This window comes from Orcinus orca, chromosome 10 (assembly GCF_937001465.1).
Source record: "Orcinus orca chromosome 10, mOrcOrc1.1, whole genome shotgun sequence".
NCBI classification, from domain to species: Eukaryota; Metazoa; Chordata; class Mammalia; order Artiodactyla; family Delphinidae; genus Orcinus; species Orcinus orca.
In genome coordinates this window covers 61,347,628-61,372,892 of record NC_064568.1, presented here as the reverse complement: position 1 = coordinate 61,372,892, position 25,265 = coordinate 61,347,628, and the positions used below count along the sequence as shown (strand labels likewise).

General features: G+C 40.4%; 1 pseudogene; it reads right to left on the bottom strand.

Moving 5' to 3' along the window:
• Nucleotides 1-11,639: 11,639 nt before the first annotated feature.
• On the bottom strand, nt 11,640-24,516 carry LOC101289147 (sentrin-specific protease 6-like; annotated as a pseudogene).
• Between the last annotated feature and the right edge of the window lie 749 nt (nt 24,517-25,265).

Sequence of the window (25,265 nt, the reverse complement as noted above, 5' to 3'; positions counted from 1 at the left end):
AATACATTACTAAATAAACAAGAGATCACTAAAGAAATCAAAGAGGAAATCAAAAAATACCTAGAGACAAATGACAATGAAAATACGACAATCCAAAACCTATGGGATGCAGCAAAAGCAGTTCTAAGAGGGAAGTTTATAGCTATACAAGCCTACCTCAAGAAACAAGAAAAATCTCAAATAAACAATCTAACCTTACACCTAAAGGAACTAGAGAAAGAAGAACAAACAAAACCCAAAGTTAGCAGAAGGAAAGAAATCATAAAGATCAGAGCAGAAATAAATGAAATAGAAACAAAGAAAACAATAGCAAAGATCAATAAAATTAAAAGCTGGTTCTTTGAGAAGATAAACAAAATTGATAAACCATTAGCTAGACTCATCAAGAAAAAGAGGGAGGGCACAGTCGTTGAGAGTCCGCCTGCCGTTGCAGGGGACATGGGTTCGTGCCCCGGTCCGGGAAGATCCCACATGCCACGGAGAGGCTAGGCCCGTGAGCCATGGCCGCTAAGCCTGCGCCTCTGGAGACTGTGCTCTGCAAAGAGAGAGGCCACAATGGTGAGAGGCCCATGTACCAGAAAAAAAAAAAAAAAGAAAGAAAAAGAAGGAGAGGACTCAAATCAATAAAATTAGAAATGAAAAAGGAGAAGTTACAACAGACACCGCAGAAAAACAAAGCATCCTAAGAGACTAGTACAACCAACTCTATGCCAATAAAATGAACAACCTGGAAGAAACAGTCTAATTCTTAGAAAGGTATAACCTTCCAAGACTGAACCAGAAAGAAATAGAAAATATGAACAGACCAATCACAAGTAATGAAATTGAAACTGTGATTAAAAATCTTCCAACAAACAAAAGTCCAGGACCAGATGGCTTCACAGGTGAATTTTATCAAACATTTAGAGAAGAGCTAACACCCATCCTTCTCAAACTGTTCCAAAAAAGTGCAGAGGAAGGAACACTTCCAAACTCATTCGATCAGGCCACTATCACCCTGACACCAAAACCAGAAAAAGATAGTACAAAAAAGGAAAATTACAGACCAATATCACTGATGAATATAGATGCAAACATCCTCAACAAAATACTAGCAAACAGAATCCAACTACATATTAAAAGGATCATACACTATGATCAAGTGGGATTTATCCCAGGGATGCAAGGATTCTTCAATATATGCAAATCAATCAATGTGATACACCATATTAACAACTGAAGAAGAAAAACCATGTGATCATCTCAATAGATGCAGAAAAAGCTTTTGACAAAATTCAACATCAATTTATGATAAAAACTCTCCAGAAAGTGAGCATAGAGGGAACCTACCTCAATATAATAAAGGCCATATATGACAAACCCACAGCAAACATCATTCTCAATGGTGAAAAACTGAAAGCATTTCTTCTAAGATCAGGAGCAAGACAAGGATGTCCACTCTCACCAATATTATTCAACATAGTTTTGGAAGTCCTAGCCATGGCAATCAGAGAAGAAAAAGAAATAAAAGGAATACAAATTGGAAAAGAAGAAGAAAAACTGTCACTGTCTGCAGATGACATGATACTATACATAGAGAATCCTAAAGATGCCACCAGAAAACTACTAGAGCTAATCAATGAATTTGGTAAAGTTGCAGGATACAAAATTAATGAACAGAAATCTCTTGCATTCCTATATATTAATGATGAAAAATCTGAAAGAGAAATTAAGGAAACACTCCCATTTACCACTACAACAAAAAGAATAAAACACCTAGGAATAAACCTAACTAGGGAGACAAAAGACCTGCATGCAGAAAACTATAAGTCACTGATGGAAGAAATTAAAGATGATACTGACAGATGGAGAGATACACCATGTTCTTGGATTGGAAGAATCAATATTGTGAAAATGACTCTACTACCCAAAGCCATCTACAGATTCAATACAATCCCTATCAAATTACCAATGGAGGGCTTCCCAGGTGGCACAGTGGTTGAGAGTCTGCCTGCTGATGCAGGGGACATGGGTTCGTGCCCTGGTCCAGGAGGATCCCACATGCCATGGAGCAGCTGGGCCTGTGAGCCATGGCCGCTGAGCCTGCTCATCTGGAGCCTGTGCTCTGCAACAGGAGAGGCCACAACAGTGAGAGGCCCGCGTACCACAAAAAAAAAAAAAAAATTACCAATGGCATTTTTTACAGAACTAGAACAAAAATCTTAAAATTTGTATGGAGGCACAATAGCCTCCGAATAGCCAAAGACCCCGAATAGCCAAAGCAGTCTTGAGGGAAATAGACCCCGAATAGCCAAAGCAGTCTTGAGGGAAAAAAACGGAGCTGGAGCAATCAGACTCTCTGACTTCAGACTATACTACAAAGCTACATTCATCAAGACAATATGGTACTGGCCCAAAACCAGAAACATAGATCAATGGAACAAGATAGAAAGCCCAGAGATAAAACCATGCACCTATGGTCAACTAGTCTATGACAAAGGAGGCAAGGATATACAATGGAGAAAAGACAGTCTCTTCAATAAGTTGTGTTGGGAAAACTGGGCAGCTACATGTAAAAGAATGAAATTAGAACACTCCCTAACACCATACACAAAAATAAACTCAAAATCGAGTAGATACCTAAATGTAACACCAGACACTATAAGACTCTTGGAGGAAAACATAGGAAGAACACTCTTTGACATAAATTACAGCAAGATCTTTTTTGATCCACGTCCTAGAGTAATGGAAATAAAAACAAAAATAAACAAATGGAACCTAATGAAACTTCAAAGGTTTTGCACAGCAAAGGAAACCATAAACAAAACGAAAAGACAACCCTCTTTTGGGAGATGGGAGAAAATATTTGCAAATGCATCAATGGACAAAGGATTGATCTAGATAATATATAAACAGCTTATGCAGCTCAATATTAAAAAAACAAACACCCAATCCAAAAATGGGCAGAAGACCTAAATAGACATTTCTCCAAAGAAGACATACAGATGGCCAAGAAGCACATGAAAAGCTGCTCAACATCACTAATTATTAGAGAAATACAAATCAAAACTACCATGAGGTATCACCTCACACCAGTTAGAATGGGCATCATCAGAAAATCTACAAACAACAAAAGCTGGAGAGGGTGTGGAGAAAAGGGAACCCTCTTGCACTGTTGGTGGGAATGTAAATTGATAGAGCCACTGTGGAGAACAGTATGGAGGTTCCTTAAAAAACTGAAAATAGAATTACCATATGATCCAGCAATCCCACTACTGGGCATATACCCAGAGAAAACCATAATTCAAAAAGACACATGCACCCCAGTGTTCATTGCGGCACTATTTACAATAGTCAGGTTATGGAAGCAACCTAAATGCCCAGTTACAGATGACTGGAGAAAGAAGATGTAAATCATATATACAATGGAATATTACTCAGCCATAAAAGGGAACGAAATTGGGTCATTTGTTGAGACGTGGATGGATCTAGAGGCTGTAATATACAGTGAAGTAAGTCAGAAAGATAAAAACAAATATTGTATATTAGTGCATATATGTGGAACCTAGGAAAATGGTACAGATGAACTGGTTGGCAGGACAGAAATTGAGACACAGATGTAGCGAACAAACATATGGACACCAAGTGGGGAAAGCGCCAGGGGTTGGGGGTGGTGGTGTGACCAATTGGGAGATTGGGATTGACATGTATACACTGATGTGTATAAAATGGATGACTAATAAGAACCTGCTGTATAAAAAAATAAAATTAAAAAATTAAAAAAAAATGTGAACCCTTTTGGAAATTAAAAAAAAATGAAATTATTTCCTAAAACTAGAAACAGTTACGACAATATTTACTGAGAAGTCATTCTCTAACCTGCTATGAGGGTTTTTGGATTGCTTGAAAACAATTTAAAGAACATGGCCTGAAACCGAAACATTGCTGTCTTATTCATATTCTTTGCAGAAATAATTACAGATTATTGTTGTCAAACTTGTCTTAAAAAAAAAAAAACTGAGGCAGTGTAAACTGTGTAGTATGAAAATGAATTTTCATATTGACCAGTCTGCTAGTGCTTTCCTGCTGTGCTCATGGTGCAGCTCTTGGGTAAATCCTATCTCTAACATGTCTAAGAAAATGCTGATACTGTTCTCATAATTATTAAAGAAAAAGTCACGTTCCATATTGGTGTTTTGCCCAGTGTAAATTTTGATGATTTGATTCTAGCAGTGGATAAAAGCATTTCTTTCAGGTCAAGGATTCAGGGTTTCAGACCCCAGTTTGACCTTCTCCGAATCACGTGTCCTTACGTGCTCACCCATAAGATGGGAGTAATACTGCATCAGAGGATTTTGTGTGTAATACAAGGTACATAGGATCATAGTAAACACTCAATAAATTGAACTATTATTAGCTCAATGCTCTTTAAATCTTTATGGATTAATGGCTTTGGTGAATGCTTAGCATATTTCCTATAATAAGATTTTTCCTTTAAGGCAATTGTGTGTGTGTGTGTGTGTGTGTGTGTGTGTGTGTGTTTAAAAAGAAGAGATTAAAGCACAAAATGAACTAGGATTAATAAAATGTGTTTCCTTTTAGATGGTCTCTTCTGTTGGAAAATTTAACAGTTTGAGTTGTGTTAATACAAGCAAATAACTCAAAACCATCCATCTATCCATTTATCCAGCCAGCTAGTCGTTTACCCAACATTTATAAAGTGTCCATTATGTGGTGAGCACTAAAAAAGTAAAGAATAAGATATTGCCCCTGCCTTCCAGGGTTGCACAAGCTAGTGAAGATTTATATCAAAGAGAGATACAAACAAATAATTAAAGCAGAGTGTCAGTCGCTGTATTTCTAACATATCTGGGCTGAGCTTCATCCCACAGGAGGTACTCACCCAGGAAGAAGCCTGAAGTGCCCAGGGGAGGCTTCCTGAGGGGTTAGTGCTTCATCTGGGTCTTGGAAGGTGAAGAATAGCTTCCCAGATGGCTAAGGAAGAGATAGGACTTTCTGGGCAGAAGCTGTAGCCTGTGAGGAGGCAAGAAGGAATGGAAGAACACAATATATTCCAAGGAGCTACCCTGGTTTGGAATGGATGCCAGGACTGTGGAGGCTTGAAGGGTGGCAGCCAGGGTGTGGCTGGAGAGTAGAATGGCCAGATTACAAAAGAGCACATATGCCACGAGAAAGAAAGTGAACTTTACCTTGTAGGTGTTGGTGAACCATAAGGGATTTTTTAAGAGAGAGACATGATCAGATTAGTGGTGGCAGTGTGACAGATAGACGAGAGACCTCGACGGAGGCTACTGCAAGCATCCAGAGCAGCATGACCAGAAGCTGAGCTAAGATAGTTGTTGTGGATATAGAGGTGAGAAAACATGTCTGACTGTACTGTGGAGGGGTGAGGATACTGGAAGAAGAATTCTTCAAGGACTCCTGGGTTTTGGTTCGGGATACAGAGCGTGGCAGTGCCAGTCCCAAGACAGTAACATACAAAGAGGGTAGGGATGTGGGGGAAGAAGGTATGCTGTGTGTCATTTCGGACTTCAGTGACAGGTCTCATGTGCCAGGGCTGGTCCGAGTGGAGGTGTCCTGTACCAGTTGGATACAGGAATGTGACTCAGGGCTGGGCAGAGTCTCAGTTCAAACACCTTTTCAGCAAGCAGCAGCACACACATGGCACCGAACCTCGACACTGCTCCTAGCAGAACTGAAAGAGGAAAGGTCTGCTGACCTCCTGATCTTTACTGCACATAATTGGCTGCTATTTTTAACTGACCCATGTTTAACTTTTTAGCCCCACCTTCTACTACTTTTTCACATTCATCTTTTATACCTGTCACATAAAACCTTGTGCAGGTTTCTGGATACTTTATAACATTTTATGAATATATCATGCTATTCCAAGTTTAGTGTTCATGTCTGTCTTTTTGAATTCTCTTCTTACTTTTTGCATCTAATCAAAATTCTACTCCATCATTACCTCCTCTAGGAAGCCTGCCTGGATTCCTCATCTTTTTTAGATAACTTCCTATGAACGGCTCTTAAGTCAAGGGCATGACCAACTTTATATCATTCCAGGACAATATTTATAAATATTACATTATAATTTTAATATTTTATATAAATAAAACATTTACTATTTACAATATCCCATGTAAATGATTTACCTGTAAATATTAGTGAGAGTATATTATACTTATTTTTTAGACCTACTTTCTTCAACAAACAATGTTTCATAAACATTTTCCATGTCAGTAAACACATGGCTTCACTCTTCTTTACAGCTATATGGTGTTTTGTATATTGTGAACATTTATTATATGCAATGTTTTTTTTTAATAGTACTTATTTCCCTATCCTTCTAATTTAAATTCACTTCTCCATCTATTCCCACAGATGGTAAGGTCCTTGCTCACAGAGGCTAGGTTTCATTGGGAGGCAGTTCCCCATGGGTTGCTGTCTCCTGCACACATTGAGAGCAGCAGTGCTGACAGCCTTCTTCCTGGACTATTTCTGTAAAGAATATTTGCACAGCAGACAGCCTTGGAAGGTAGAGTGGCCCCCTCCGGAGCAGAGGGCAGGCCTGATCACTGCTGAGAATGATGAGGACAATGTTACCCTCCAGTACAAAGTCAGGCAGGCTTGCTTGCAGCTTATAAAAGATTTGGATTTCCGAGGCTCCGAGTTTCTTTTTAAATTTAATTTATTTTTTATACAGCAGGTTCTTATTAGTTGTCTATTTTATACATATTAGTGTATATATGTCAATCAAAATCTCACCCGAGTTTCTTGATTATGACCCAAGCCTAAAGGAAATTAGGGAGTGACTGGAACTGATGTAAGTAGAAAGCTCAGGCTGCCTGCTGTCCTTTAAGTAGCAAGGTCCATTGTCTCCAACTCAGTGGTCTCCTGGCTTCTGCTAGCATCTATGAAACTACCACAGGCTCACCTGTCAGCTTGCAAGTAGGATCATATCTCAGACCTTTCACAGTTTTTCTCTCAGTACTTACTTTTATTATTATTGTTAACAAAGCTAATGCTTACTAAATCTTTACTAAGGGCTAAATATTACGTGTATTTTTCTCTCAGTTGTCACACAATTATGAGTAGAATGTTATTTCTCCATTTTATAGATAAGCAAACTGCATGGAGATGTAAAGGATAAAAGAAATGTTCACATATTGAGGTATGGGGAAGTCATTCTGGGTTATACATGAGTTAACTTGAATTGTTTGCTAACTAGAACAGCCGGTTTGTGGCCTATAAGGAATACATTGGACATCTGTTTTAATTATTATTTATTTATTTATCTGTCTATCTATCTATTTATTTATTTATTTTTGGCTGTGTTGGGTCTTCATTGCTGTGTTCTGGATTTCTCTAGTTGTGGCGAGCAGGGGCTACTCTTTGTTGCAGTGCGTGGGCTTCTCATTGCAGTGGCTTCTCTTGTTGCAGAGCACAGGCTCTAGGTGCATGGGCTTCAGTAGTTGTGGTACATGGGCTCAGTAGTTGTGGCTTGTGGGCTCTAGAGTGCAGGCTCAGTAGTGGTGGTGCATGGGCTTAGTTACTCTGAGGCATGTGGGATCTTCCTGGACCAGGGCTTGAACCCATGTCCCCTGCATTGGCAGACAGATTCTTAACCGCTGTGCCACCAGGGAAGCCTCTGCTTTAATTATTGAAGAAAAAGGCTCCTTGACCAGAAGTAAAGAATGTCCATGTTAAAAATAAAGATCAAATGCCTCCCTTCCTGGGATGCCAATGTTTGTACTCCTTTGATGACAAGACTCCTTTCCAAGGTACCAGGGCCATACTGACTCTCTGTGTACTTGCTGATCTGGTTTTTGAAATCTTGAAGAAATGTATCGCTGACTTGTTTGATGTTCTTTGTTCTGACAAGACATAAAACTGTGCTGAAAACCATGCTTTTCCAGAGCAGCTCCTCAGAGTAATCTGAGAGGCTGTCTTCCAGACTATAGTACTCAGTTTGGCTCAGATAAAACTCTTTTCTATTACTGTTATAGATTGTTTATTGATTATTTTCATTGACATAAATAACATGCCAAGGTCACATCATCAGGAAATGATGGAGTCCAGAGTCAAACCAGGTCTTTCGGGGCTTCCCTGGTGGCGCAGTGGTTGAGAATCCGCCTGCCAATGCAGGGGATGCAGGTTCGTGCCCCGGTCTGGGAGGGTCCCACATGCTGTGGAGCGGCTGGGCCCGTGAGCCATGGCCGCTATGCCTGCACGTCTGGAGCCTGTGCTCCTCAATGGGAGAGGCCACAACAGTGAGAGGCCCACGTACTGCAAAAAAAACCAAAAAACAAAAACAAAAAAACAGGTGTTTGGGATCCCAAGTATGACCTTGGCATATCACTACAGAATGTCTTAATGTATAAATCAGCCTGGGAAAAGTTACTACTGTAACTGGGCTGATTTCTTAACACAGATGAATGAATTCTTTGATTTAAAGAAAATAAGCAATAAGGTGAACATATGTGTGTGGGTTTATCTTTGGGCTTTCTATCCTGTTCCATTGATCTATATTTCTGTTTTTGTGCCAGTACCATACTCCCTTGATTACTGTAGCTTTGTAGTATAGTCTGAAGTTAGGGAGCCTGATTCCTCCAGCTCCATTTTTCTTTCTCAAGATTGCTTTCGCTATTCAGGATCTTCTGTGTTTCCATACAAATTGTAAAATTTTTTGTTCTAGTTCTGTGAAAAATGCCATTGGTAGTTTGATAGGGATTGCACTGAATCTGTAGATTACTTTGGGTAGTATAGTCATTTTCACAATGTTGATTCTTCCAATCCAAGGACATGGTATATCTCTCCATCTGTTTGTATCGTCTTTGGAGGCAAGAATATAAAATGGAGAAAAGACAGCCTCTTCAATAAGTGGTGCTGGAAAAACTGGACAGCCATGTAAAAGAATGAAATTAGAACACTTCTTAACACCATACAAAAATATAAGCTCAAAATGGATTAAAGACCTAAATGTAAGGCCAGACACTATAAAACTCTTAGAGGAAAACAAAAGGCAGAACACTCTATGACATAAATCACAGCAAGATCCTTTTTGACCCACATCCTAGAGTAATGGAAATAAAAACAAAATTAAACAAATGCGACCTAATGAAACCTGAAAGTTTTGCTCTGCAAAGGAAACCATAAACAAGACAAAAAGACAACCTTCAGAATGGGAGAAAATATTTGCAAATGGGACAACTGTCAAAGGATTAATCTCCAAAATATACAAGCAGCTCATACAGCTCAATATCAGGAAACACCAAACAGCCCAATCCAAAAATGGGTGGAAGACCTGAATAGACATTTCTCCAAAGAAGATATACAGATTGCCAACAAACACATGAAAGGATGCTCAACATCACTAATCATTAGAGAAATGCAAATCAAAACCACAATGAGGTATCACCTCGCACCAGTCAGAATGGCCATCATCAAAAAAATCTACAAACAATAAATGCTGGAGAGGGTGTGGAGAAAAGGGAACCCTCTTGCACTATTGGTGGGAATGTAAATTGATATAGCCACTATGGAGAACAGTATGGAAGTTCCTTAAAAAACTAAAAATAGAACTACCATATGACCCAGCAATCCCACTACTGGGCATATACCCTGAGAAAGCCATAATTCAAAAAGACATGTACCAGAATGTTCTTTGCAGCACTATTTACAATAGCCAGGACATGGAAGCAACTAAGTGTCCATTGACAGATGAATGGATAAAGAAGATGTGGCACGTATATACAATGGAATATTACTGAGCCACAAAAGAAATGAAATTGAGTTATTTGTAGTGAGGTGGTTGGACCTAGAGCCTGTCATACAGAGTGAAGTAAGTCAGAAAGAGAAAAACAAATACCATGTGCTAACACATATATATGGAATCTAAAAAAAGAAATGGTTCTGAAGAACCTATGAGCAGGACAGTAATAAAGACACAGACATAGAGAATGGACTTGAGGACATGGGGAGGGGGAAGGGTAAGCTGGGAAGAAGTGAGAGAGTGGCATTGACATATATACACTACCAGATGTAAAATAGATAGCTAGTGGGAAGCAGCTGCATAGCACAGGGAGATCAGCTCTGTGTTTTGTGACCACCTAGAGGGTTGGGATAGGGAGGGTGGGAGGGAGACACAAGAGGGAGGGGATATGGTGACATATGTATTTATATAGCTGATTCACTTTGCTGTACAGCAGAAACTAACACACAAGTGTAAAGCAATTATACTCCAATAAAGATGTTAAAAAATAAAGAAAATAAACACAGGGGAGGGAGATATGTTGGCATAAGGAGGCCTCCCTTACACTCGTCAAATCAGACCACAGATGCTCTGCATGCATCTTCAGCCCGGCTGAGGAGAATAGAGTGTGTGTTGGGCCTAATCCCTGCTCTCAAGAGTCTTGTAGTCTTGTTTGGAAGGTGAAATTTACCCACAGGGAACAATTAGAAGGTAAAACAGTATTTTTTTTTTTTTTTTTGGTACGCGGGCCTCTCACTGCTGTGGCCTCTCCCGTTGCAGAGCAGTCTCCGGACGCGCAGGCTCAGCGGCCATGGCTCACGGGCCCAGCCGCTCCGCGGCATGTGGGATCTTCCCGGACCGGGGCACGAACCCGTGTCCCCTGCATCGGCAGGCGGACTCTCAACCACTGCGCCACCAGGGAAGCCTGGTAAGACAGTATTTAATTAAGCTCCACATTGAATTCACGCAATAAGAAAATCATCACCTGAAAGAGGAGAGGTCACTGAGGGCTGGATTCATTCGGGAGAGATTCACAGAGGAGGCAGGGCCCGGAGAGGGACAGTCAGCGACAGTTGGGATCAAAACCTGAAGAAAAAACTCGAGGAGAAAGTCATGCACTTGCTGTGTGTTACAGGAAAAGTATGTTCTCTTCCTGCTTTTCTCCATATATGATAATAACTCTTTGCACTTTTGTGTCTTTCAAAAAATCACAACATACAAGCACCGGAAAAAAAAATCCCAAACATACTCACACAAAGAAACAAAACCCACCAAGATATTTTCTCATTTGCACTTAACTCAGAGTTTGGGAGCATTTTCTCCCAGTGTGGATGCCGCCACAGGCTCCTGACATTCTGAGCTTGATTGGATTCCTGCAGTGCCTTCTACTTCAGACTACCTTTTTTAGGCCACTTGAACGTTTTTCGATTTATTCAGCAGAATATATCAGCCTGTCAGCTGTGGAGAGTTGGTGCCCGCAGAAGATATATCTTTCTTCTGCAGGTGGCACTGGCTGCCAGTTTTTCTTTGGGATGAGCTCTTGTTCTGAAGAAGCCCTCCATGGTCTAAGCACAGTCACATTTGAGCCAATCTCCTTTCCTGCCCACTGCTCTCTGTGCATAATGACCCTACCTGCTGTGTATGAGGAGAGAGAGCCCATGGAGTTCTTTCTTTGCTTTGTGATTAGCAAATCACTTTTTGCTTAAACTGGGTCATCCCATCTCTTTTTACTTGCCTGAGAAGTTTATCTGCCTCTCTCACTCCCTAGATGTTGATATCAATGTCACTTTGTTTCAGATTGTGTCCCCTGAGTCCTTGAAGCTCCTGCTGTCTTCCCTTTGATGACTTGCCATCTACTCTGCAGAATGGCTTCGTTCTCCTGCTGTCAGTTCTCGTCACAGAGGCAGTCTGGTTCAGGTGAACTACCACGTGCCTTCCCCTCTGGGCTGCAGTGAGGAAGTGGGAAGATGTCCTCGGGGACAGTCAGAGACCTCTGGAAGGTGTCTCCATCACTCCTGGTAGCACATGACAGGGCCTGAAAGCAAAATATACCCACGGCTGTCAGTTTTACTAAGTGAACTTTATAAGGTGATACTGACATCAGAGTAGTAAATGGAAGAAGGAAAGGACTTCTCTTTTCTGGGTTTTCCTCTTCTGCTCTTCCTCCGCTCCTTCTGAATGTCAATTTCCTTTTTTTCTTCTGCACAGCACATTATGAAGAGATTAATTAATTTAAAAAAATCCCCAGATGGATGATAATTCCAGGCTGTTTTGAGGTTTACTAAATTCTAGTAATGGAAAAGTCCAGAAGAGGCCATTGAGCCCCTTCCCCCTATTTGTGGGAGGGAGGGCCCTCAAGAATCCCAGACAGATGGGTTTTGAGGCTATTTATACATATCTTGTAAAACAGGCAACCGGAGGAGAATCTGGCTTATGGTGGATGAGCCTGTATTTAACAAGTAACAGTTAGTAGTAATGAGGACTGTACACTATTAATAAAACAGCTAAGAAAAGGACTAGAGAATTATGATAGCTAATGGTCTGAAGAACATTACTATAATCCTGATTTTATGATACATTTTAGAAGAGCAGTTTGATCATAAATATTCACTCTCTCGTGACACGTTGCACATAAAGTCCGATCCCTGGAACGTTTTTAAAATACCTTTTAAAATTGGAGGAGACAAGCAAAGATAGCTTTCATATGCAAGGGAAGTTCTCTTAGGTTTTTGAGTGTGAACCCTCAATCAAATTATTTCTACTAAAGATATACCCTTAGGGAAACTCATAGTAAAGTGAAAAGGTCAACTCACTGAGAATATTTAAACCTCTATAAAAGGATGAGATGGGGTAAGCAGCTCACAAGTGTCTTGTTTTTGGATTTCATTATAATCACAAGGAGTTTTTTTTGCTATTTCTAGAGTTAGTATTTGGTCTTTTTGTCATATCATCTTGTTTAACTTAAACACAGGTGAAGTTCTTTTCTTTCTTCTGCTCACAAGTGATAGCAACCATTAGCTCAATCTTCCTCGGAGGTGCTAATATTAGTGAAAACTCCTTCACCTACCCACCTCCCACAATATGGGCAGGGCCATAATTTCAAGCATGGCCAGTGAAACTAGCACAGAGGTATTTTCCTGCTAATGCTTCCTTAGTTCTTCAGGGCTTGTTTTAATATGGTATTAAATAACTCTGGCTTCCTTTAAACCAGAAACAGACAGGAGAAACTAATTGTATTGCACCTCAAGTTGCTGTTTTTCTTAGATCTCAAGAGCAATTCCTTATTCGATCTGAATTGGGCAGTGAAGAAACGTGTTAAAGAAGGGAAGATAAAAGGGATATTTAGAACTTTTAAGCTCTAAGTCATATCTTCAGTGTGGGATTTATTATTATTTTTTGCTTTGTGTGTATTCCCAAAACATCAAGCACACTTGTATTCAGAATAAACATGAAAATAAGAAAACACATCCCAACAGTATGTATACCTTATTTGTGGTTACTTGATATTTTCTAATATATTTCTACTTTCTGCCATTTTTGTGGGTCAAAGATCTATAAAATATTTACATAATGAATCCATTGGTAAAATATTTTTAGTGTGCACTCCTCAAATATCTTTATATAGATTTATTTGCTTACATATTAAATACATTTATCATTATACTAATGTATTATGTGCATTAAAAAACACACAAAGAAATAAATTTAAAAAGTAAGCTAAGAAGAATAAATTATTTTAAATATCTTGCCAATCAATGATAGTATCATTTGTTAATAGCTTATGGCACTACACAGTGTTAAGACAAGGGTAATAGTTAACCTTAGTAAATGTATATACCCACATTTCATATGATCTTTTTGATGAACTCAATTTACTTTTGGTGGCCAGATTATGATTGTTTTCACTTTATAAGGAAAATTTCATGTAAGGAGGAGGAGAATTGGCAGCTCTGCCTTTTACTGTTCACTCATGTTTACATTATTGGTACTGCATTTGATCTGTTGTCTCTGCAGGAGTATTTTTAAACTACTTGTCAAGTTACAAGAGTTATTTAGCTAAAACTAGAAAAAAAATCCATAAATCTAAATAGTCACACTTCAAGTCTACTTCATCTGCTGCATTACAAGCCAACAAGCATGTGAGGCATGACTTTCAACCCGTCTACATTGGGAAACAACTCTCTGCCCTCAAGATACCCCGTATTCTATATGTCATGGTGATATTCTGATACATGGGTGGATGAGTGTGAGTGTTCATCTGAATACTAGGTGTTAGACAATTGGTAAAACTTAATTTTCTTTTTTATGAAAAAATAAATAGAAATTTTAGTATTTCTTCTCAACTCCTATGGATTGACTTGTGTACCTCCTGAAGTGGGTGAGGGGGTCACCATCTTGGAGATCACTCCTTGTGATAATGTAATAGAATTGATAACCTAAAAAGCTGTCTTTCCACTTAAGATGAGTCTTATTTTATTTTATGATAATGAACATAGAGCAAAGATGAGCATCATAGTCAAATCCCAGTAGGTCCTCAATAAGGTAGCTACAACTCCTGATAACTGTTGAGAGTCACCTCATTTAACTCTGCTACTCTATGAATTCCACTATGGACAACATTTTAGGGAAGATAAGTCCAGCAACTAAGTTCTAATTAATCTGCTTAAAGTATAGGTTAGCTCAAATATGCATTTGCTGAGGTAGAGTATAAACCCGTTAACACATAGTAACATCTATGAGAAATGCTGTGAGTCTCTTGTGGATATAATGTGTCCAGAACCCAGCTTGTGAGCAGTAAAATGGTTCTAATGAATATACAGCTACGAATGCTCTGAGACTGTTGGAGAGCTGAAACATTTACTATCATAACTGATCTTAGAAGACGGGTTCAAGAAAAATGGGCATAAAAGAGATTAAGGATGTTATTTTTGAGAGAGAACATCTGAAAAAAACTTCTGATTATTTCTCCTTGATTTTAGATTGCTCAGAAGACTTATTTCTTATGTAAATTTGGAAATCACTCTTCTATGTAGCTATAAGGTTAGAATTCACTTCTTTTAAGCATTTTCTTAAAATCTTAGGGTATTATATGTTTAACTCTAGGAAAGATAGAAATGGCTTCCCCTAATCTAGGGATAAATAGGAGACAGTCTATTTTCTGTCTCTTTTCCTCTAAGTATTTTGTTCTTGCCTTCTAATTTTTGAACCATAAGACATAATAGAAGCGGTGGCTGTATGTTATAGAGACACCAAAATCACCCACCCTCTGTGTTATTTGCAGGAGCAATTGATTTAAAACTATCTTCAGATTATGATTTAGAAGTTTTGAGATGTATATGAACTATTCAAGTTTATTTGTACAAAAGAGGCTAGCATTTTTTAAAAAATATTATTTATTTATTTATTTTTGGCTGTGTTGGGTCTTTGTTTCTCCGCACAGGCTTTCTCTAGCTGCGGCAAGTGGGGGCTACTCTTCGTTGCGGCGCGTGGGCATCTCATTGCGGTGGCTTCTCTTGTTACGGAGCATGGGCTCTAGGCATGTGGGCTACAGCAGTTGTGACATGCAGGCTCAGTAGTTGTGGTTCGCAGGCTTAGTTGCTCTGTGGCATGTGGGATCTTCCCTGACCAGGCCTTGAACCCGTGTTCCCTGCATTAGGCAGGCGGATTCCTAACCACTGTGCCACCAGGGAAGCCTGTTAAGCTAGAAGTCTGTTAAATTATCCTAAGGCTCTTTTTGTGTCATTGTGTAAAATCAGCAAGTGGATTTGGAATAGGTACAATGAAGACTATCTCATACTCAAAAGCTTTTTGATAATAACATTCTATTCTTTCTGACTTATGTTGTGAGGCTAAGGTATTAAAATGTTGGCTGTATTCCATTCTCACATATTATATATCCCTGGGACATCAAGCAGATTTTGAATTCTCTTGCAGTGTGAGAATCACATCTTTTTTTTTTTTTTTTTTCTGGTCAAAGTCTTATTCAGCTCTTGTTCCTTCAGCATTTTCAAAATTTTGTATCAAAATCTATTTGCACTTTCTATGACTTTCCCACAGATGAAGGTAAGGCAACAAAAAGTTTTCCCCCCAAATCAATTATTGCTATGAAACTACTGGGTGAACTACTTTACAACAGGAGCATGTGTTTGATTTTCCAGAAATGAAAGCTTAATTAATAGGCTTATATTGACTATTGATCAGTAGCAAAACTTTAGAAATGTCCATGAATCTTCATATTTTGGAAATTCCTGGGAATATGGAGGAAATTAAGATTAAAAGTCTTAAAAGAGGATTCTTATATACCTAAGATTTCTCTGTAGAGTAGTTTATAGTCTCTGTAGAGGCTTTTCTATTTTTTTTTTTTTTTTTTGCGGTACACGGGCCTCTCACTGTTATGGCCTCTCCTGTTGCGGAGCACAGGCTCCGGACGCTCAGGCTCAGCGGCCATGGCTCACGGGCCTAGCCGCTCCGCGGCATGTGGGATATTCCCAGACCGGGGCACGAACCCGTGTCCCCTGCATCGGCAGGTGGACTCTCAACCACTGCGCCACCAGGGAAGCTGAGGCTTTTCTATTTTAATGGTTAAAAGAAAGTGGTTGTCAAGCACAGTGGGTGGGGAACAAGACCCCAGCCCATCCTCAGGAATTCTGACTCAGTCATGTACTAGGGTGGTTAGGAGGGCAGGAATCAGTAGTTTTAAACCCTCCCCAAGTGATTCTGATAATATGCCATATTTGGATTTAAATATAAAGGTGGTCTATAGATTTCCCAGTTAGCAATTAGAAAGGGAAAAAAGAATATCAACTTCATGTCTTTAGAAGGGCAGAATTTCAGGCAATTACAGTATCAATACATGTAATAGAGGACTTTTTTCCCAGGTGACAAGAGCCTGGCAGACTTCACGAGAGGGTGTGAGGAGATGGACCCCCCAGGAGAACTAGAGAAAAGCCTACCCTTTCCGGTCCTAGTGGATGGAGGGCAGGTGGTCAGAGGGAGATGAGAAAGTCAGTCAACAGGGTGTCTAATTCTTTCCCCCCTTTACCTTTCCATGTGGAGGAGCTGCTATTTTGGAGCAATCAGATAGTTGTGGGAAGCAGCCCAGGGTCGTTGAAGTGCATGGCTGCTTCTCCGGATGTATTAAGGACACTGCAGGAATAAGGGAAAACCAGCCTTCCTGTCAGTGCTTCAGATCAACACAGCAGCTGTGAGATGCATGAGTTAGAGAAGAACTGTTAGGTAACAGGAAGGTAAAATTCAAGTTTGGGGACTCACGCTATGTGAAATTCCAAAGTGAGGTACTAGACTACCATATATTGAATTTACAAAAGAAATGAAAAATACCAAATTTTTCACCTCACTATTTGACCCCTCACCTCTCATCTAGGGGTCAAGACCACAAAAGGCAGAGAAAGTCGACACAGGGAGAATATTGAGAAGGGGAAATTGGTGTGTATGGGGGGTGGGGGGCGAGAGGGTGTTTCTCCTTCATTCCACGCTGAGTTTGGGAGGTGGCTTCAGTGGAACTACTCAGAGTTTGAAATGCGTTTCCTCCCTTTGGGCAGCAGAGAACCTGCCTGTGGGTGACAGCAGATACAGGGGCAGTGTGAGGACCGGGTGACACTCCTAGAGGACAGAGGGTGTGTGAGGGTACATGGTGGTCCATGTGGGAAGGAGATCTTGCCCAGAGTTGGGAAGATGGAGGGTCTTTTAATAGCAAGAGTCCATATTGAGTGAGCTGCTGTAAAAGTTACGGATGCAGGAAGGGCAGTGGTCCATGTGGTTCTCAGTGAAGGCCACCTCCAAGGAGCCCAGGAGACCCCACGTGAGAATGTGTCCAAGTTAAACACCTTGCCCAGAAGGCCTCCTGACCAGATAACCATGGTGCCTGCCACCGTCTGTGCCCTTTACCTTAATCCTTTAAACTTCTGGGCCCAGCCTGGGAGAATTCAAAGTCTTCCTTGCTAAACTGGTAGAAGAAAAGGAGGAGGATGAAACACAGAAAGAGAGGATTCTGCCTCTCCTTCCCCACTGCAAGTGGCCAGCTCAGGCCCCCACAAGAGGAAGGAGATGAGATTCCAGATAAATTCAGGCTTTGAGAGTTGATTATTACATATAACAGATTAATATACCAAATTAGACTGTTCTGTGAGTTGTTAGGACTTAAAGATTGCTTATAAATGTGAAAGAGTCAAGTGGAGGCGAAAAATAGTTTCTTAATCTAAAAAATGTGTAAAGGAAGGGGGGTAAAAAATGTGTTTTTATCACACTGGGTTTGTTCAATATACCAGTTTCAACGAGCTGGTTCTTAAAGGGCTGTGGAAGCATCTGTGTGGAGGTGTGGGGAGGGTGGGCACTGGGGGGTGCAGAGGTGGCAATGCTCTAACACTGCATGACTGGAGGCCAGTGGGTGAGTTCAAGGACTTTGGTGATGAGCGCCAGCAGGCATCCCTCCCACCAAAATAATAAAGATAAAAGTGATCTAATACTGACCTGAATAGTCCAAGAAGAACAGACCTGGCCTCTGCAGAGATTACCTGTGGATTCAGACCCCTTTTCCCAGCCTCTGATGCCTTGATGCCACCCCCGTCACTTGATGCCACCTTGAAGAGGAGGAGTGCAGGGGTGAAGGGAACACTGAAGATTTAGTGAAGTCATATAAATAGAGACTTGAGTTCCATAAAGAGTTAGGTTACCGGGTTAAACTAAGGTTATAGCACTGGCCTCAATTTTAGTTTTTCCATGTGGTGATGTTAGTAACAACAGTAGTAAAGAGTGGTGGTTATGAAAAACCATACATGGATTTTTTTCAATATCTATGCACTACAGTGTCACACGACCCATGGTGGTTGAATTCTCGGATGCAGAACTGGTGATGCGCAGAGCAGACTGAAAAGTTATTTTTGACTGCATGGGGGTCGATACCCCTATCCCCACTTTGTTCAAGGCTCAGCTGTGTATACAATATGAAAGAAAGCTAAAGACTTGCTAAAAGCTTAGTGGAAAATTACTTCAAATAAAAATCTATGATAATATCATTAGGAAGTTCTTGCACCTTCTAAAACAAATGATGAAGCAGTGCAGGTCCTCACTAATAGCAGAAGCCTCCCTTGGTTGCGGGGCTTGATATACTGTCAGGTTTTGTCCAGGACCAGTGGAAATGGTGAGGCTTTCTCCAGTTTCTTCCTCATCAAAACACTGGGATTCTGGTTTGTTTCCAAGTTATGTTTTAGATTCAAAGGGCACATTTAAATTTTTGTTTTCTTTTCACACACACCTTCCTTTGACGTTCCCTTCACAGGCCACACATCTGCTATTGGTGTGTTTAAAGGGAATTTAAAAAGAAAATTTAGAAACATTGTTCCTGATATAAATGTTAGTAATAATTATTTCATCTACAGTATTTGCCAGAAGATCAAGGCCAGTTTGAAAAATTAAAACAATGTATTGTTCTCCAAGAATTGTGAACTTATTTATGCCTTTACAATTATTCCAAACTCTCTCCTTATTCTTTGCAGGCTTATTCTCAGCCTTTGATAAACTGCTGGTACCATCTGTAGAAATACTACTGGTAATTTTCAGACATTACAACATTCGGATTTAGTTAGACCAGAGGTATTTAAAGAAAATGTACAGGATCATTTTCTGGTTCTTCTAGCTGTACTTTGATAAAAAGTTCAACAAAAAAAATTATGGACTCTATTAATAGCCAGAAGAGTGTTCCTATTGGTACACCCCACAGTTCAGAATGACATCTGCAAAGGAACTTCCAGCTTAAAGATATAAGCCTCTCACTGTTGTGGCCTCTCCCATTGCGGAGCACAGGCTCCAGACATGCAGGCTCAGCGGCCATGGCTCATGGGCCCAGCCACTCCGCGGCATGTGGGATCTTCCCGGACCGGGGCACGAACCCGTGTCCCCTGCATTGGCAGGCGAACTCTCAACCACTGCGCCACCAGGAAAGCCCCCTTGAGATGTTTTATGACACTTTAGAGGCATGTTGGTGATAGAAATATCCAGGTGGTCATTCCCTTCTCGCTTTCCTTGGTAAGCAGATGGTGTTTAACCCTCAATCTGCTGCTATGCTCTCCTCTGCAGCTGTCTTCATTTAGTGCTGCTTCTACTTCTCCAGTTCTTCCCCAGTGGGAGAACTTGCCAATCATCCAGTTCAGGAGATATGTTTTCTTTTATTAGTCCTGTTATTGTCATTACCACCAGTGAACAAAATGACTGAATCCTGTGAAGCCAACAGATTTTGGAAGCAGGAGACAGGAACCTGATGTACCACAGTGATGCTTCTATCGCACTTTCCTCTTAATTTCAGGCTTCAGTCGCGATGGACTCTTGTTTTCTTTACTACAGGTACAATATGTTGGGGACACACTTATCTCATGGTATTAATTTCAACTGTTTAGACCCGAGGTGGGTATTCTTTCCTTCAGGTTGCTGATTTTACTACTGTGTCTATGCATTAGCATGGGGAAAACATCTTCCATGAACAATCTAGAACATAATGAGGCATTTTGTGTATTTTCACTTAATTTCTAATTATTGCTCAACATGTTATGTCTGATGACAGGGTCTTCCAAAGTATCAAAGCTTCCACCCTTATGTTGTCTTACACGTCTTCATGATGAAATCACCAGAACTAGTGACCCCAGCACATACTCTAAATGTTTGCAGAGGTGACGAGCACTTCAGGCCCCAGGGAGTGCTCCTCTGTGACTCTTGTCCACTACGTTGGATTGAAAGGCAGTGGGATCCTAACACCATAAAAGTTTGTGGGTTGTGCTATTTCCAGGATAGGAGATACACACTGCTTTGCTATGCAGAAGGATTTGTGTGGCAGAAGCACTTAGGGAAGAGAAACACAAATTTATCAGTTTGTCTAAGCTGCCACCATTTCTCACTGCTCTTTGGTAATCTCATCTGCCCCTTCCACTTCTGCCTCTATTTAATCCATCCTCCAAATCTTTATAAGTGTAAATACAGTCCTATCACTTACTTCATTAAAGCTATTTAATGCCTTCAGGTTTTTCCTAACACTCCTGCCCATGTCACCTTGTCTTGTAGGACGTCCCCATCCCCATGAGCACCATGCTTCTGCAGATTGCCCCTCTTTGCTCCTGAAGAAACCCAAGCTCCTTCTTACCTGAGGGTCCTGAACATACGAGTCCTCTTCCTTGAGATGCTTCCTACTTAGCCCCTCCACTTCTCTGAACTAACTCCTTCCTATCTTTAGGTCTTAGCTTAAAGCTCGGTTCCATGAGATCAGGGTTCTTTCAAGTGTATCACCCATTCTTAGATTGATGTCTGGCACAGAGAATACACTTGGTTTTTCTTGAATGGAACAACAGTAAATTGTGTTGCTCGACCATGCCACTCTTAGACCCAGGCCAGGTGGCCTAGAGAAATGAATGCATGCAGAATGCCACTAAATATGTCATGTCTGGGTGTCTGTTACTTTATATTTTTATTGGAGATGATAATTCCTGTAAAATAGTTACTTTGTGGAATTGTTAGAAAGAACATTTGAAACTTCAAACACACACACAAAGATATTTTGATTAATGATAAATGTTTATACCTGTGCCATCAAATATGTAGGTATAGTTGTAGTTTGAAATGAGCATATGTATATATCAGGGTGAAATATCGCTAAACTGGATTCAACTGGGTTTTAAAAATACCAGGATTCTTATCTCTCTGAACAGGAAGTCCAGTGGTGGGGCAAGCTCCAGGTACAAGCTGTCACTACTTTGGTTCTGTCTCCTTGTCATTTGTCTGTTTCCTCCTTCTCTGTGGTTAAACCTTGCTTCCAGACTCAGCATGATGGTGGTAGCAGTTCTGGACATAGTATCCCGACATGACAGCATGCAGAGAAAGAACCTCTATTTCTGTGAATCTTAAAAAGGGAGGAAGGCTTTCCCAGATGCCCTCCAGCCCAGGATACTTCCTCTCTTTTCAAAATTGTTTCACATTCCTAGCTTAAACCAACCCTGGGCAGGGGAATAAGACCATTATGCTAGGCCTCAACTTTATAGTTGGCAATGGTGCCAACCTCCCCAAATCCTGTGGACCCATGCAGAAGGATGGATAATAGAACAACACTGCAATTGCTTCCAGAAGGAGGAAGGAGGGATGTGGTGGTGAATGTAGGGTAGGCAACTAACAGTACCTGCTATACAATATGTCAAATATATGAATTTAAATTATTTTTCTTGTTCATGAAAGTCAGAAGAGTGAGGTCCCATAGGTAGTGTGGAAAGATAAGATATTGTAGTATTACATAGTGCTTTAGAGCAGGGGTCCCCAACCCCTGGGCCATGGACCAGTACCAGTCCGTGGCCTGTTATAAACCGAGCTGCACAGCAGGAGGTGAGCGACGGGTGAGTGAGTGAAGCTTCATCTGTATTTACAGCCACTCCCCATCGCTCACATTACTGCCTGAACTCCGCCTCCTGTCAGATCAACGGTGGCATTAGATTCTCACAGGAGTGCGAATCCTACTGTTAACTGTGCATGCGAGGGATCGAGGTTGCGTGCTCCTTATGAGAATTTAATGCCTGATGATCTGAGGTGGAGCTGAGGCAGTGATGCTAGTGCTGGGGAGTGGCTGCAAATACAGATTATCATTAGCAGAGAGGTTTGACTGCACAGAGACCATAATAAATCAATTGCCTACAGACTCATATCAAAACCCTATCAAGTAAGTGGCAAGTGAAAACAAGCTCAGGGCTCCCACTGACTCTGCATTATGGTGAGTTGTATAATTATATCATTATGTATTACAATGTAATAATAATAGAAATAAAGTGCACAATAAAAGTAATGCGCTTGAATCATCCTGAAACCATCCCTACCCCCTGGTCTGTGGAAAAATGTGTCTTCCACAAAACCGGTCCTTGGTGCCAAAAAGGCTGGGGACCACTGCTTTAGAGTACACGGTGTTAGGATTATTAGCAAATGATATCCCTAGCAAACCAGCCCACTCTGGTATGCAACAATGAAGAAAGTTTCTCTGCTGTGTAGGTTGAAATCACATCTGATTATAAGGCAGAGGGAAATACCAAATAACAAAGGGCTCCATGGCAGTGACAGCTGTCAGGGATGATGTGCATATTCTTTACCCCTCTTGTACTCATTGCACACATGGCTAATCAATCACAGCACATTCCTCACTGAGGGTGGACATGGTCTGGAGTCATTTTCAGACCAGTCCTGACTGTCAGCTGGCATTGTACCTCCAAAGAAATCCTGTCCACCATCTATGACACAGACATGTTACAGAACTATATTTTTATACAGAGAAGAAGAATGAAAAAAGTTCTATGTAATTTCAAAATAAAATCATTAAAAATATGAACCCAAAGCAGACGGAATAGAAGGATGAGTGGTAGTTATAAGCACCATGACTTCTGGTATAAGTGGCCTTTGCACCTGGCCCTGCAGGATGAAGAGGTTTTATGGATTGATGGATGGAAAAAGGAAGAAAAGAGGAGACAGGTCAGGGCATCAGCAAAGACAGGCAGGCAACAGACCAGTGCGGTTCAAATACTGAGGTGGAAATGGGTGTGTCCCCCACCTCCTTTGCTCTGTGCCCTCTTCGTGTGTCTTCTGGCACTTTATCCTCATTCTGTTTACCCTCAACAAATCCCTCTGTCAGCAAGAGATCTGACAAGTCATTCATACCAAACATCACACGATTGATAAATCTCAATGAGAAATCTTCCCCTGAGCTATTTTGAATATTTGTTAGAAGCAAAGCCTTAAACCAGAAGGTAAGAAGTTAAAGAGGTGGAATTCCACAAGCTAGTGAGACAGGAGTAGGGAAAGGGCAAGGGCAAAAGATATTTTGGGCACACAGAGGCTTCCCCCAAGTCTGTGAAACCATACCAGGGAGAGAAATACTGATAAATATTGACAAAAAGTATAATGACAAAAAGACAAATATTGGGGTAAAGACAATTTATTTTGCCTATAGTGCCTAATGCTTTAAAAACTGGCTTTATTGAGATATAATTCATATGATCCAAACTTTTACAGTGTACATTTCAAAGGTTTTTAGTAGATTCACAGGAGTCTGCAACCATCACCACTATCTAATTTTAGAAAAAAAAGAAATACTTTGCCCATTAGCACAGGATTCTTCCTCCCTCCAGCCTGTGGCAACCATTAATTGGTTTTGTCTCCATGGATTTTCCTGTTCTGACCATTTCATGTAAATGGAATCATACAATAAGTGATCTTTTGTGACTGGCTTCTTTCACTTAGCTCAGTGTTTTTGAGGTTCATGCATGTTGTAGCATCTACCTGTACTTCATTCCTTTTTATTGTTAAATAAAATAAAATACAATATACAATAAATAAATAAAATACAATATTCCATTGTATAGGTATTGTACATTTTGTTTATCCATTCATCCATTGGTGGACATATGGGTTGTTTCCAACTTTTGGCTGTTTTGAATCATGTTGCTGTGAACATTTGTGCACAAGTGTTTGTGTCGACATATGTCTTCATTTCTCTTCGGTATACACCTAGGAATGAAATTGCTGGGTCCTATGGTAACTCTATGTTTATTAACCTTTTGAGGAACTGTCAGACCATTTTCCAAAGTATTGGCACCATTTAAAATTCCCACCAGCAACGTGTGAGGGTTCCAATTACTCCATGTCACAACACTGGGTTTTACCTGTCCTTTTTGAATATAGCCATGTTGGTGGCTCTGAAGTGGTGACTCATCAGTGGTTTTGATCTGCATTTCCCTGAAGGCTTGCCAAACACTTTTGCATCTCATCCTTCAGCCACAAGATAGACATGCTTCCATTGTTTTTGTCATATGAAATTTCTTTTTCCCTTTTCTATCTAACCATGAATAGGTATTAACATAGTGGATGGCAACTTCCCTTTAAGCGATAATAATCCTCTTCCTGATTTGGACAGTCGATGTTCAAGATATCTTCAGGTCAAGAACAGTACTGACCAAAAATAAAAACCTCACCTTGTGTGTGAGAGCAGATGCCAATGAACAGAAATTGAAAATCGCAGCTGTGCTCCACATGGCCTTCAACCTCGTATTAAATATATTTCTGAATGGCCCTTCTGTTATTTGGAATTGTAGCAGAGCCATGACTGTCCTAAAGCTCCTGTAGGATCTGAGAAAGATGAATAGTCTACTCAGTTTTCTTAGATCTTCAGAACATTAGTAGCATTTCAGCATTGCAGAAAATCATATTTCTTTCATTTTCATTTATCCCTAGTCGGAAGGCACTCAAGTGCAAAATGGTCCCAGAATCCCTGGTGCAGGAGAGTCTTTGTTTCCTGAAGTTTGCTTAGCTGATTTCATTGTGCCATTAGGCCTGAAGCTGGCCCTAAGCACTTTAGGCAAGTCTCAATTATATCTATTAACTTGGAGGAAGTTCATTTTCATCTTTATTATTGTTGTTATTGCTGGTTTTATATATTATGTGTATTATGTTTATTAATTATGTTATAATCTTCACAGTTATC